Raw genomic sequence first — 13,014 nt, forward strand, 5'->3', positions numbered from 1 at the left:
ACAACCACTAAGATTACCCTAATGGACCGAAGCATAGCGACTGGAGGGAAGGTTTCATCATAGTGTAAACCATGAACTTGGGTGAAACCTTTTGCCACCAATCTTGCTTTGTAAACATCTAGATGTTTATCCACGCCGAGATTAATTTTATATATCCATTTACACTGAAGGGGTCGCACTCCCTCAGGTAAATCCACCAAGTCCCGTACTTGGTTCTCGTACATGGAATCCATTTCGGACCGCATGGCTTCTAGCCAATGCGAGGAGTCGGGACTAGACATGACCGATTTGTAGGTAGTGGGTTCATCACTTTCCAAATGAAACAAAACTCCTTCCTCTTCGATGTTACCAAGGTAGCGGTCAGGTGGATGAGAAATCCTACTTGACTTTCTAGGAACAATTACCGTTTCAGAGGAAGAGGGAATGCTATCCTCCACATTCTCCTCTTCCTCATTCTCGGTTTGTGGCTCTCGAACTTCGTCAGGTTCAAATTTTCTCCCACTCTGCCTCCTAGAAATAAACTCATTTTCTAGGAAGACAGCATCACGAGCCACAAACATTTTGTTCTCGTGTTTATTGTAGAAGTAATAGCCACGTGTTTCCCTTGGATATCTTACAAAAAGACATTTGTCAAACCTGGATTCAAGCTTGTTGTCAGACATGATCTTGACGTATGCTTCCCAACCCCAAATACGCATGAATGACAAATGAGGGACTTTCCTTGTCTATATCTCATATTGAGTCTTAACGGCCTCTTTAGTCGGGTTTTGATTTAGTGAAAATATTGGAGACAAGAGGGCATCACCCCAAAACGAATTAGGAAGCTCGGTTAGACTCATCATAGACCGAACCATATCTAGTAAAGTTCGGTTTCTCCTTTCGGGCACACCATTTAATTGTGGTGTGCCAGGAGGAGTCCATTGTGATACTACACCACAATCTTTCAGGTGTGAATTAAATTCAGTATTTAGATATTCACCACCACGATCGGATCGTAGGGTCTTATTCTTTTTATCCAATTGGTTCTCTACTTCATTTTGAAATTCTTTGAACTTGTCAAAGGCTTCACTCTTGTTCTTCACTAAGTAGACATACCCATATCTATTTACGTCATCGTTAAAAGTAATTGATGTGAGGGGAGTGTCGTCGGGTCACATCCAATCAAACACATTTATAATAGTTAACAAACTACTAGTTAGTGGTAAGTCGAGGTCAATCCATGGGATGGTGTGCTTTGGGTTCTAAGTCTATCTATCTCAATTTGTGCTAGCGTCACGATTGATTTGCGTTTGTAGTTGTGTTCTAGACTAATGAAAGCAATAAAGTAAGACAAGCAATAAAAGGAAAGATGTAAACAATTGACTAAAAGTACTAGGATGTCATGGGGTCATAGGGGATTCATGGTATTGATCATACAAACATGTTTACAAAGTTGCAAGCAATTAATGTTGTGAAGGATTCGAGTTGGTTTATGTCTTACAATTCTTAGGAAGAGCTGGGTCTCGGAGTCGAATCGATTAGATTGTACAACACCTACAAGTCGACTTACTTTTCTCCTAATCAACTTCTATGCATGGTCTAACAAGACTCGAGTTGGTTTATGTCTTACAAGTCAAGTTGAGTAGATAAGAGATGGTAAAAATGCAAGGATTCATAGGCTTAGCTTTTCATCAAACATAACATGTGCATAAAGTTGACATCACAACAAGCAAGCAATTTGATTATGAAAACATATTAAATTAAGCATGAATAATCCCATGTTTGTTTCCCCTAATTACCCACTAATTCTAGTTTAGTAACTACTCACTCATTATCATGGAGAATATGTCATTAATGGTGTCAAACATAACAACAAGTGTAAACATGATAAGAGAATGAGGAAATAAACAATAAAGAGTAAAGGGTAAAAGAATTATACCAAACTTGAGATGATTCCAAATAATAAAGCAAAGAATAAAAGAAGAGAACTTGATTGATTGATGAAGGGTTGTCAGTCCTCTAATAATAATCCAATAATCTTCAATTACCCAAAAGTAACAAACTTGAACAATAATTAATGTGAGATTTGTGGAAAGATCAAGGAGCAATCTATTCTAATCTACTCCTAATTGAATCTAAGATGAATTTCTAATGTGGAGGCTTAGCCTAATCTAAAACTCCATAAAAAACCCTTTCATGATTAATTACAAGTGGGGTATTTATAGTAGAGCTTCATTAGGTTAACTAAGGCTAAATTAGTAATTACATTTTTGAGTTTTAAGCAGGGAAACACTAGTCTCTTTGGAAGGATGAGCATCTCGGCTGAAGATGTCGCGGTTCGTCCGTCCAGGAAGGTAAGACGCTCGGACTGTAGAGGGCGTGCACGGGCGTCTTTATGTGAATCCGCTCGGATTCTTTGGAGGAATCCGAGCGTCTTTGTTGCTTGGACGCTCGGGTTGTCGTTCTGGACGGGCGTCTTGCCTGCAAACCCGCTCGGATTCTGCTTCAGAATCTTTTCCTTCACTTCCTTTTTATTCTCGTAGGATTGGTCTTTAGTTCTTGCTTCCTATTCATACTAGTCCATCAAGCATCGTCAAATAGCTTCCAAATATGCACGAAAGACGGGAATTTTCGCCTTATTATCTTCTTTCCTACAAAACATACGAAATGCACTAGGAAACCGAAATAGAAAGCATTTGACGGATAAAATGGCTATGGAATGTTATAAAAGTATGCAAAATAGGCTCAATTAGGGGACTAAATGTTCTCAAATAATGGTCACATCAAATATCCCCAAACCGAACCTTTACTCGTCCCGAGTGAAGAGGTGACAAAAACTAGACCTTTTTTAAAACTATCCTAATAATATAACCGATGTGAGACAATTAGCGGGTCTCACTCCGCCCCTTCAACTCACAACAAGACAACCATGAGGTAGGATGCCTTCTTGCAAGGCAAGGTGGGTCTTGCCAAAATGGCGACACATCCAAGCATTAAAGCACACAAAATCAAGTAATGGATGCATCAACAAAAGGATAGCCACTTTCCTCATCTAAGTGGCAGAAATTATCTACAAAGGAAGCAATTCAAGGGTACACACTCCTTCATAGATGCAATTTCTTCAAACTACTAAGCCTAGAAGGATACCAATAAATCACCTCCAAGTTGTGTCAAGCTAGGGTACCTTTGTCCTCAATCGTTAAATGCTTTTGTCAAGAATAGACTCCCTACGGTGTTAGAAACATTGGAGGATCGCGGAATTCCCCCTCTTGCCTAGACAAGAAGAAGGGTCGTCCCCTCTCTACCATGCACAAAAATGGATTTGATGGATAAAAGGATTAATAGATATTTGAGTTTCATTTTGGGAGTTTGCTTTGTTGTTGTTTTTCCCCCCAATTTCTTGTGGCATATAACATTTGAGAACACTTTCTTTTTGCCATTTCTTTTGATTTTTGGCAATTCAATACTTGAGAACTTTTCAACTTTGTGCATTTTCTTTTTGAACATTTTCAAAGTCACCCCATATGTAGTGAGGGTGCCTTATATTTGAAGCGTAGGAGTTCTATTTTTGCTCCTCTTTTCATTTGATGCATCTTGCAAACTTTCTTTCACTTTTCATTTCATTGAACTCAAATAAATTTCTTTTTGTGCCCATTCGCTTTGATGACAAAATGTGGTAGAACATGGATGAATGATGGTTGCATGGTTTCAAGAGTCACCTTGGAATAAACGGTAGCCAAGGAGTTATCACACCACAAGGTACTCTTGACTAGGCCTTAATCCATGGGTCAAAGGATACTAGCATGACACATCCTAGAGTGTTTTACAAGTATTCTAACAAGCAAAGTCTTAAGAAGAAAAAGCATCTACAAGGGCCTTATATACACTTGTCAAGCTTCCCAAATAGACGGTTTCACAAAATATTTCTAACATGCAACTACATGCCATGATGCAACTAACATATATACATCCTAATGCATATGATTCTACCAACTAATATGCCAAATAATCTAAATGAAAGTCCTAAATTCACATTGTTATACCGCATCAATCAAAATAAAGCCACATAGTCATTAACATAAATAGGAAAAAGGAGATTGGAAAGATCATACCATGCGGTCTTCAATATCCTCATGTCTCGAATGTGGCGTAGTCAATCAATGTGAAAAAGGATGGACAAGCACAATATATACAAAAAAATATATACAAGACTACACTACAAAGGAAATGAACATGTTTTTGGTTTTTTAAAATTTTCAAATTTTTAAGGATTTTGTTTTTATGAAATTAAAGAACATATTTTTGGGATTTTTCAATTTTTATGCATTTTTGGAATATAAATTCCCATCCCCCACTTTATTTTGGAAATTGTCCTCAATGTACATGTAGGAGTAGGAATAAAAAGGAAAAAAACATTTTAGATTTTTAAAGTTTTATGGAAATTAAAGTACAAATGCAATGATATGATATGAATGAATGCATGCTCTAACTAAATGCAATTCTATATGACATATATAACAAATGAATGCAATCTAAACTATACTATATGATGCATGATTTCTAGTAAACTGTTGTCACCTATGATCAAACCTTCCCAAACCGATTTAAACACTATTTCTAGTGTAGAAAAGAATAGGATTGGTCATTAGTGACTATGCATGAATTCTAGTCTATATGCAACTAACTACATGAATCATGTGAGATATATTACAATGCAACTTATACTATATGAACTAGCTAATGCAAATGAAATATGATACAAATGTATGCGAAAGCTACACTAAATGCAATGTATATACAAAAGAGAGAGAGAGGGAGAGGTATCATACAAATGGAGGTGGTGAGGTAAGCCTCTTTCACTCGTCATCCTCCTCATGTTGGGGGTAGCCATACTGGTGAGAACTCCCGGCTTGGTAATATCCTCCTGCTTGGCCCCAATACCCTCCTTGGTCAAACTCTCCTTGATCATGCCCTCCTCCTTGGCCCGAGTACCCTTCACCACCGAGATTCCAAGCTTGGCCCCCTTGATTATGGAATAAATGTTGTGGTTGGGCCCAAGAGGGCTTAGGACCATTGGGGTCAATATACCCTTGTTGAGCCATGTTATAGTATTGGGGATAAAGGGCCAATTAGTTGTCGACCCTCCCTTCATGTACCCCGAGGTCTACTCTATTCATGAGTTTCATCAAATCATTAATGCCCGGGGTATTGGGGATTTCCGGTTGAAATTGGGTATAAGGAGTATGGTATGGTGGGATAGACACATAGGAAGGTGGGCGAGTAGGCCTTGCCGGTACCCCACGAGGTACTTGTTGTTGGCGGGGTGGTTCTTCCGTTTGAGGGGGATTGTCGAGAATTTGGATATCAAGGAGGTAGCTTGGTGGAGGCGAATATGGGCTCAATCTTGGGTCGGTGCCCGGTATCTTTCAACCCTCAAGGATGATTGAGGTGCATCCTTTTGTGTACCATTCTACACTCCCTTCTTGAGTGTAGTTACACCACCGGTGATGGGTGAAGACGGTGTGCTCATCAATCAAAGTCCTCCCCTCAAGAGGAGTGTAGATTCCACGGGCGTTGAGCCCGGGGCAAAGGTAGTTAGCCAAAATAGTAATTAGACCTCCCATTTCGAAGGTTTTCAGTTGGGTGGTCCCTTGAGCAAAATCATTAAACCTAGTAAGTATCTCAAGAGGTGTGTTGAAATTATAGCGCCTCGTCCCCCGAACATTCAAATAGGACTCAAGAAAAGTTAAATCAATGAGAGTACACCTATCTTGTTCGTACCATCCATTGATGGTACCGGCCACAAAGCGCTCGGTGATTCGAATCACCGGATGTTGGATGGCGAAGGTATAGCATTGCTTTAAACCGGTAAAATTCCTCCCGGAAATAGCCCTCCAAAGTAGGTCTACATCGAAACCAACAGGTTTTTCGGTATAGTTGGTGGGAACTTCAAGACCGAAAATGTGGGAAAATTGATCTAGTGTAAGACTATGGTCTAGGTTATACAACCTAAACTCCATGCCCACATTGGTTCGAGTATTCGTTACAATGCGAAGGCTACTCAAAAACTCAAGAGTGAGACTAAGGTACGTCTCTTCATGGGCATGGAAAAGTTTTCCAATCCCTAAGCCATCAAATAACATCTCGGTGTGGTACCTTATCCCAAGGACTTCCAACATCCTAGTATCTATGAATTGGGTGGGTTCATAGTTCTTACCTAGAAATTTGACAAAGTTCTTGCGGTGGGTATCGGATTCGAAAAGCACCTCTTGGAAGTACTCAAGTTGTTCAATTCCTCCTCTCATGATGGGACGAAAGTTCCTTGGTGGCAATACCTCTCGCGGAGTTGAAGAGGATGATCCCTTGCGTTTCCTTCCGGTGGATTCAACAAACTTCTTAGCCTTGCCCTTGAGGTTCATCATCTTGAAGTTGAGGGAAAATGGGTTTTTGTTGGCTTTTGATGTGAGGGGAGTGTTTTTAAGGATGAGGATGAGTATTTTAGGGTTAGATGTGTTGGGAAATGTGTCCTCAACAATAGTGCGATCACATGATTTAAATATCATTATTAAATCTCATTTTAAGAATACATGTGAGATGTAATATTTTACAAGTCAACTGGTCCACACATATCGGTAATGATTGGCTGACTAGAGTTTGACATTACTGTCGTGCGACGGTGGTGATCAGTTGATCCCCTTAGGTCATACCTATAGGGAAATACTCTTAATTGATTATTTAATTAATCGTATACCGATACGAGTTAATTAAAATTGCTTAAAATTGACGGATAATTTTGTGAGTATAATTTACGTATCTTATTGTAAATATGATTAAATAAGACACGGTCTAAGTAATCGAATTGTTTTATTACTTAGATGAAATTATTGTTTACAGAAACAATTGAAATGAAATGAACCAATTATTATAAATACAGAATGTTGTAGTTTATAATTTGGAAACTTTTGGTACAAGTAATTACGAATTACTAGTCGATTTTGTAAATGACATATTTTATGAGTATGTTGATTTTTAATATGTTAAAAATACATTACAATTTCATATGTTAAGTAACATGTCACATAAGTTACAATTGACAAATGACAAAATAAAATGGAGCATCCATTTTATGTTGTATATGCCGAAATAATGGAGGGAGTATATGATATACATTGTGTTTTTTTTTATCTTGTGTGGAAAACACAATAATTATACCTAAAGGAGTAGCCATGCACACCTATGCTTTTGAGAAGAGCAAAAATAAAAGGTATTGGGCTACCTACCCAAGGCCCTCTCTCTCTTCTCTTTTTCGGCTCTATCAAAAGAAAGAGAGCAATTTTTCCTCTCTAATTATTCATTCATTTTTGTGATACACAATACAATTTTCTAGTGTAAGAAAATGGATAATCTCTACAATATATGATTTTTCTAGAGAAATAAACTCACAAAATTACTCCTCTCTTGACCGAAATATTCAAGAGTAAAATTACAATTTATATTGTGTCAATTTTATAGTAAAAATAATATTATTACTAGATCTAAATAATATTAGTTATTATGAGTATTCCTTGGGTATATGCTTTTTGGAGGGATTCTATACTTTAATCCTTGTTCTTCCATTTGGAGAGCTCAAGAACAAGTGAGTAGGAGAACTCACTTGTGCCCATAAGAACCGAAATTACAATGTAAGGGTGATTTCTTCTTTATTTTGCTACCTTGTTTGCATGCATAAGACCTTTATTTAATTTTATGACAAATTAATTTATAACATATATGAGTATGTTTATGTATATAGATCTACATTTCCTTCAATCGGTATCAAGAGCCACGGTTGTTTGCATGCAAATCGGTTAAAAGTTTTTCCGAGTTATAAGAATAACATATAAAACTTGTAAAATTTGTGTTATTATGAGATATCACGAAATTAATCCATGCATGTTAATATTTATGGTCCTAAAATGTTTTAGGATATTTTGGTTAATTTTACGGATTTTTATTGTTCATATAATACAATAATGGCATTTAAATATGATTTTATGAGTAAAAATGTCATTTTCGGTCTAAAATTAGCTATACTTCGAATTTTCCATTGATTTTTGGATATGTTGTCACATATTTTATTTTGAGATAACCTGTAAATTTTCATAATTTTTGGACTTGTTATGCTCGAAAAATGGATTTTTCATTATTAAATTCGGATTTAGGTGAAAAATAGGTTAATATGAGTTAAATTTCGAATCTGGTCATAGAAAATTAATATGTTGTCACATGCAATTTTACAAGATGTGTGTAAAATAATTGGCTATAAAGAAGTCTTTTTGCATGATTTATGGATTTTTGAAGAAAAATAGCATAAATAGTGACATTATTAGTGAAAAATTAATAAAACATAATCTATGACTTAGGAAAAATGTCTAATGTTGCTTTTTATTATCTTTTTCAGATCTAAAATTGAATAGTTAATGAATATAATTTTTCCATGTTTTTATGATTATTTTATTAAAAATCGATAAACCGCAACATTGTTTTTCCGGAAAATTTTCGAAATTTTTAACCTAAGATTTTGAACATTATGAGTGTCATGGTAATTTTCCAGAATGTTCGTGAGTTTAAATTTTAAATTTCGAATTTATTTGAAATTTTGTGATTTATTTGAAGTTTATGGCTTATTTTTGTAATTTTTGGTCCATTTATGAACAATTTTATAAAATATGGGTTAATTATGGTCAAATTATTAGTGAAGACTAAATTTTGAGTCCTAAGAGGTTAGGGTAATTAACTTATGCATAAATATGAGTTTATGTATTTTTGTGATTATAAAAATGTTAAAGTCACGCAAATCCGTAAAAACCGAGTAATATACGATATTGGCTAATTAAAGGCGATTTAGCATAAAATTGAGCATGTTCATACATATTATAATGCTGCATTTTTTCTTTATGATTGTCATAATTTTAATTTATGTAATTTTGAATTATGTAATTTTTACTTAGTATGGCCTTATATTTTAATTGATATTGCCCGAAATGTATGGGAATATCGATTCGGTTGTAATTTTATTGTGATCTCGTATCACCATTTTGTAATTTAAAAAATTTATTTTATTTTAGTTACAAATGTATAATAGGAAATTATGTAATTTATTATGTAATTTTATTCATTCCGGAGTTCCCAAAGACGGATTTCTTCAAGAATGGCGATACATAAAGACGGTGTTACCTCGAGATGCGTGCCACAACCGAAGTTCAAGGGACCAATGGAGTTGGTTTCCGAATAAGTAATAGTTAAATAGTTTTTCTATTTTAGGAAAGGCCATACTAGGATTTATTTATCTTTATGCTTGCATTTTATTTTATGTCACATGCATCGCTAAATCGCCATAACTAAAACATGCATCCTTATTTTATCGAGTTTATCGACCGTGTCAATTCGAATTATCGTAGTTCACCGCTTTAGTTCACTTAAAACGTGATAGATAATAAATTGACATGACCTCTCACTAAAACAAACAATTGAGACATAGCCTTACCAAATAGTAGAAACCATGAAAACCTATTTCGCGAGGGAGTGCACTCGGCTACCCCGGGGTACAAACCTTGTTACGTAGGGGAAATGGATGATAAATGTCTATCCACCGAATTCATGTTGATGAGGATTGCATCGGCTACCCCGTGCCCTTGTTGATGTGTTTTGGGCTATAGATAAACATTAGAGTAATTTTATCGACCAAGAGTTCTAAAAGTAGAATCGATTAAAAGGTTAATCCACCGAGTTATATTGATAAAGGTTGCATCGGCTACCCCGTGCCTAAGTCAATATGAATTTGGGTCTTGGAATCATTTATCATAGTTGGGTAGAGGTCACTATGTAAATGCTATACTTGTTTTTCAAGTATTAATAAAACTATAAATGTTAAGTTTTCCACTATTCCGTTTTTTATATTGTTCTATTTCTTTACCACAATTCATATACGATATCATTTCGATTTTTGATTCAAATCTCCTTAAAACATCGTAACTAAAGACAAATATGAATTTGCTTCTAAAACCTCAAATGAACCATTGATAAGGATCTCTTGTAAAGATTATAGATTAAAGTTATTCATTATCAAACAGGTTTTTGATTCATGACTAACACTTCTACTTACAATGGATTATGTTTCATATACTTAATTGAATTAAGTACCTTGAAGCGATAAATTATTTTGGTAATTAGTTTTGTCAGAATCCGTAATTGACCAAAATAACGCAACCACTTCAATGAAAGTTTTAAGACTAAAACGAACAAATGAAGAGTAATCTTCATGAATTCAATTTTGCTTCTCAAAGCAAAGACTCATTGAAATGAGTGGGAGCATTCTCTTAAACCGTTAAGATGAGGACGAGGTTCAAGAAGTAAGGATTATAATGGAATTGATACAAGGTAATGTTAAAGGTAAAGTTGTTGAGAATGACGATACTAAACCTATCAATCCCGACTGATGAAGTTTCCATTGTCTTAAATGTTGGACACGAGAAAGGAAACTACCCCAAATTATTGAAGAATCAACAAGTTAGTTGTGGGACATCTAATGAGACCTTCTTCTTTAAAATGTTTATTTGATTAAACATAAATTTTGCTAGTACTACTTCGTCAATATTAGAAACCGGTGGTGGTTTTCATCATTATGTTTGATACATAGGATGATTAGAATATGACGACTAGCAACAATGAAGTCAAGAGATAGAGTCATTGTGTACTAAATCTAGTTTTCGGGTTTGGAGTTGTACTTAATTGTGACTATTAAGTACATAAACTCTAAATAAGAATACAATTTGTTAAAGATACAAAAGAGGTTTCACTTTTGTAACCCTATACACCATGATTTGATGTATGGCTAGCCCATCATCAAGGTGATTATATTCTAAACCAAACTAGAATAATATATCATGAAGATGATGCAAGACTCAAAATTGGTAACCCAAGATTAAACCTTAAAATTTTGGAATGATGAACGCAAAGATTTATCGAGTACTCTTGAAACCACTAGATTGTTAATGGTATATGCGTATCTTGTATTCAAAGCAAGATGTCTCGTGCCTTTTGGTTGAAAAGGAGATCGAGGTTATAAATCATTGATCCATAATAGGTTGATCATTCTCTTTTACCAACGATTTAAGTTGACGCTAATGTGTTAACTTAATAAGGTAAATAGAGAAATCATTGAAGAATTTCAAAGAGTTCAAGGAATCACGATTTAAGTCGTGATGGGATTATCAAAGTGGAGACTTTGATATAAGCCAATGGAAATGTGATCTAATATCACAAGTTAATCTCTCTTAGCACGCATTATGAAATAATGTGTGATTGGATAAGAAATCAAACGCTATTCGATATGGTTTGGACTTCAATCAAGTTACTTTGAGTTACTTGATCCTTTTGGGGATTTTATCATTTTTGTCTAAATTATTTTTCCACTAAATCGAATCATATGAGATATGAAATGGTAAGGGTACCATGTTTGTAAGTTTTCACAAGAAACAAATGCTCATTTTTCCCTTTTCAATTATCACGAGTACGACGGGTTTGTGGCTCGTGGAGCTGTCTTTCTAAAATACAAGTTTATTTCTAGAAGACAGAGTGGGAGAAATTATTCAAAAGCCACAAAGAATGTTATGTCGCAAGAAACTGGTCTTTCTTGGCTACATGAGACGTTTTGTGTAAGACATTGTTTCTTCAAAACCTAGGAGGTTAAATTCGTCACTTGTTAAAGATGATGAATTCATGCTACTTTTAAGAAAGTAAAGAGCTTATAACTTACAAAAGAAATTGTTTGATTCAAGTTGATTACTTCTAGAAAGTAATGAACATATGACTTACATAAGAGTGTTTAAGTCACAACTCAATACAAGGCTTAGAGCCATGAGAATCCGAAATAAAAGGCTTGATTAGTGACAAAGGGTTTTGCACTAATAAAGAGATATTTTAAAGCAAGATTGGTTGCAAAGGGTTTTGCACTAATTGAAATGCTTAAGTCTATTTGGATCTTCTTAGGGATTGTGTTTCATTATGAGGATATGCATACAGCAAGTGAATCTAAAACCCACTTCTTCAATAGAAGGAATGTATTAAATACATGTCATAAGTTTTATAGATTCTTGCAATCCTAAGATAATGTGAAACTTAAGAGAGGATCTTAAGTAGGACATCAATGAGTTGGAATCAACATTTTAATCATGTGATAAAACATTTCTCGATAAGTCGAGAAGTTGTGTTTATACATGGAGTTTAGTGGGAGTTACGGAATTTTTAATTAGTCCGATATGTGGATGACATATTGATCATTGAGAATGATTTAAGACTTCTGGAGTATTACAATACATCTTTAATATCCAGATTTATGAAGATAAATCCACATGATATTAGCGTCAGTAAGAAGTCTTATGTTGATAAGATTCATGACTAGTTCAATTAAAGTGAACATATTTGATTGATTTCATTTGCTTCCGCTGCCGAATCAATTAAAAAGAAATGATGTATAACACTTCATATGCTTTGAGCATGATGAGTTGTTTTCAAAAATCGAATTTAAGTAATCTTTACCAAGTAAGCTATAAAGATTACCCTTAAGTGCTTGCAGAAGCATTAAGGAAGTAAAGCAAAGTGTTTATGATGCAATTTTGTGTAAGGGTGTTACACAAGTGACAATTGACAATTGAGATTGCACATGGTTTTCGACAAAACCATAATCAAAACACACTAGGATGGTTAAGATACCATTGTGGCAATGTTAATTAAGAAGTAGATTTTATAGAATCGTTCTAGGCAATAAAAAACAATGAGAGATATTTATAACGGAAATTGAGTACACTTGCGATCATGAGATGTGCAAGAAGGATGAGTCCCGCACACTGTGAAAACAGTGGGAGCTATTCTTAGGCTAGAGGGCCTATGTCTTGATTGGATCTCGACACGTACTCAGAAAGTTTTGTAATGCAAATGTATACATTACAAAGGAAAACGAGTATGTAGTGAGGTTGAGTAAGGTACAAGAAATTG

The sequence above is a fragment of the Silene latifolia genome, chromosome 10 (assembly GCF_048544455.1).
Source record: "Silene latifolia isolate original U9 population chromosome 10, ASM4854445v1, whole genome shotgun sequence".
NCBI lineage: Eukaryota > Viridiplantae > Streptophyta > Magnoliopsida > Caryophyllales > Caryophyllaceae > Silene > Silene latifolia.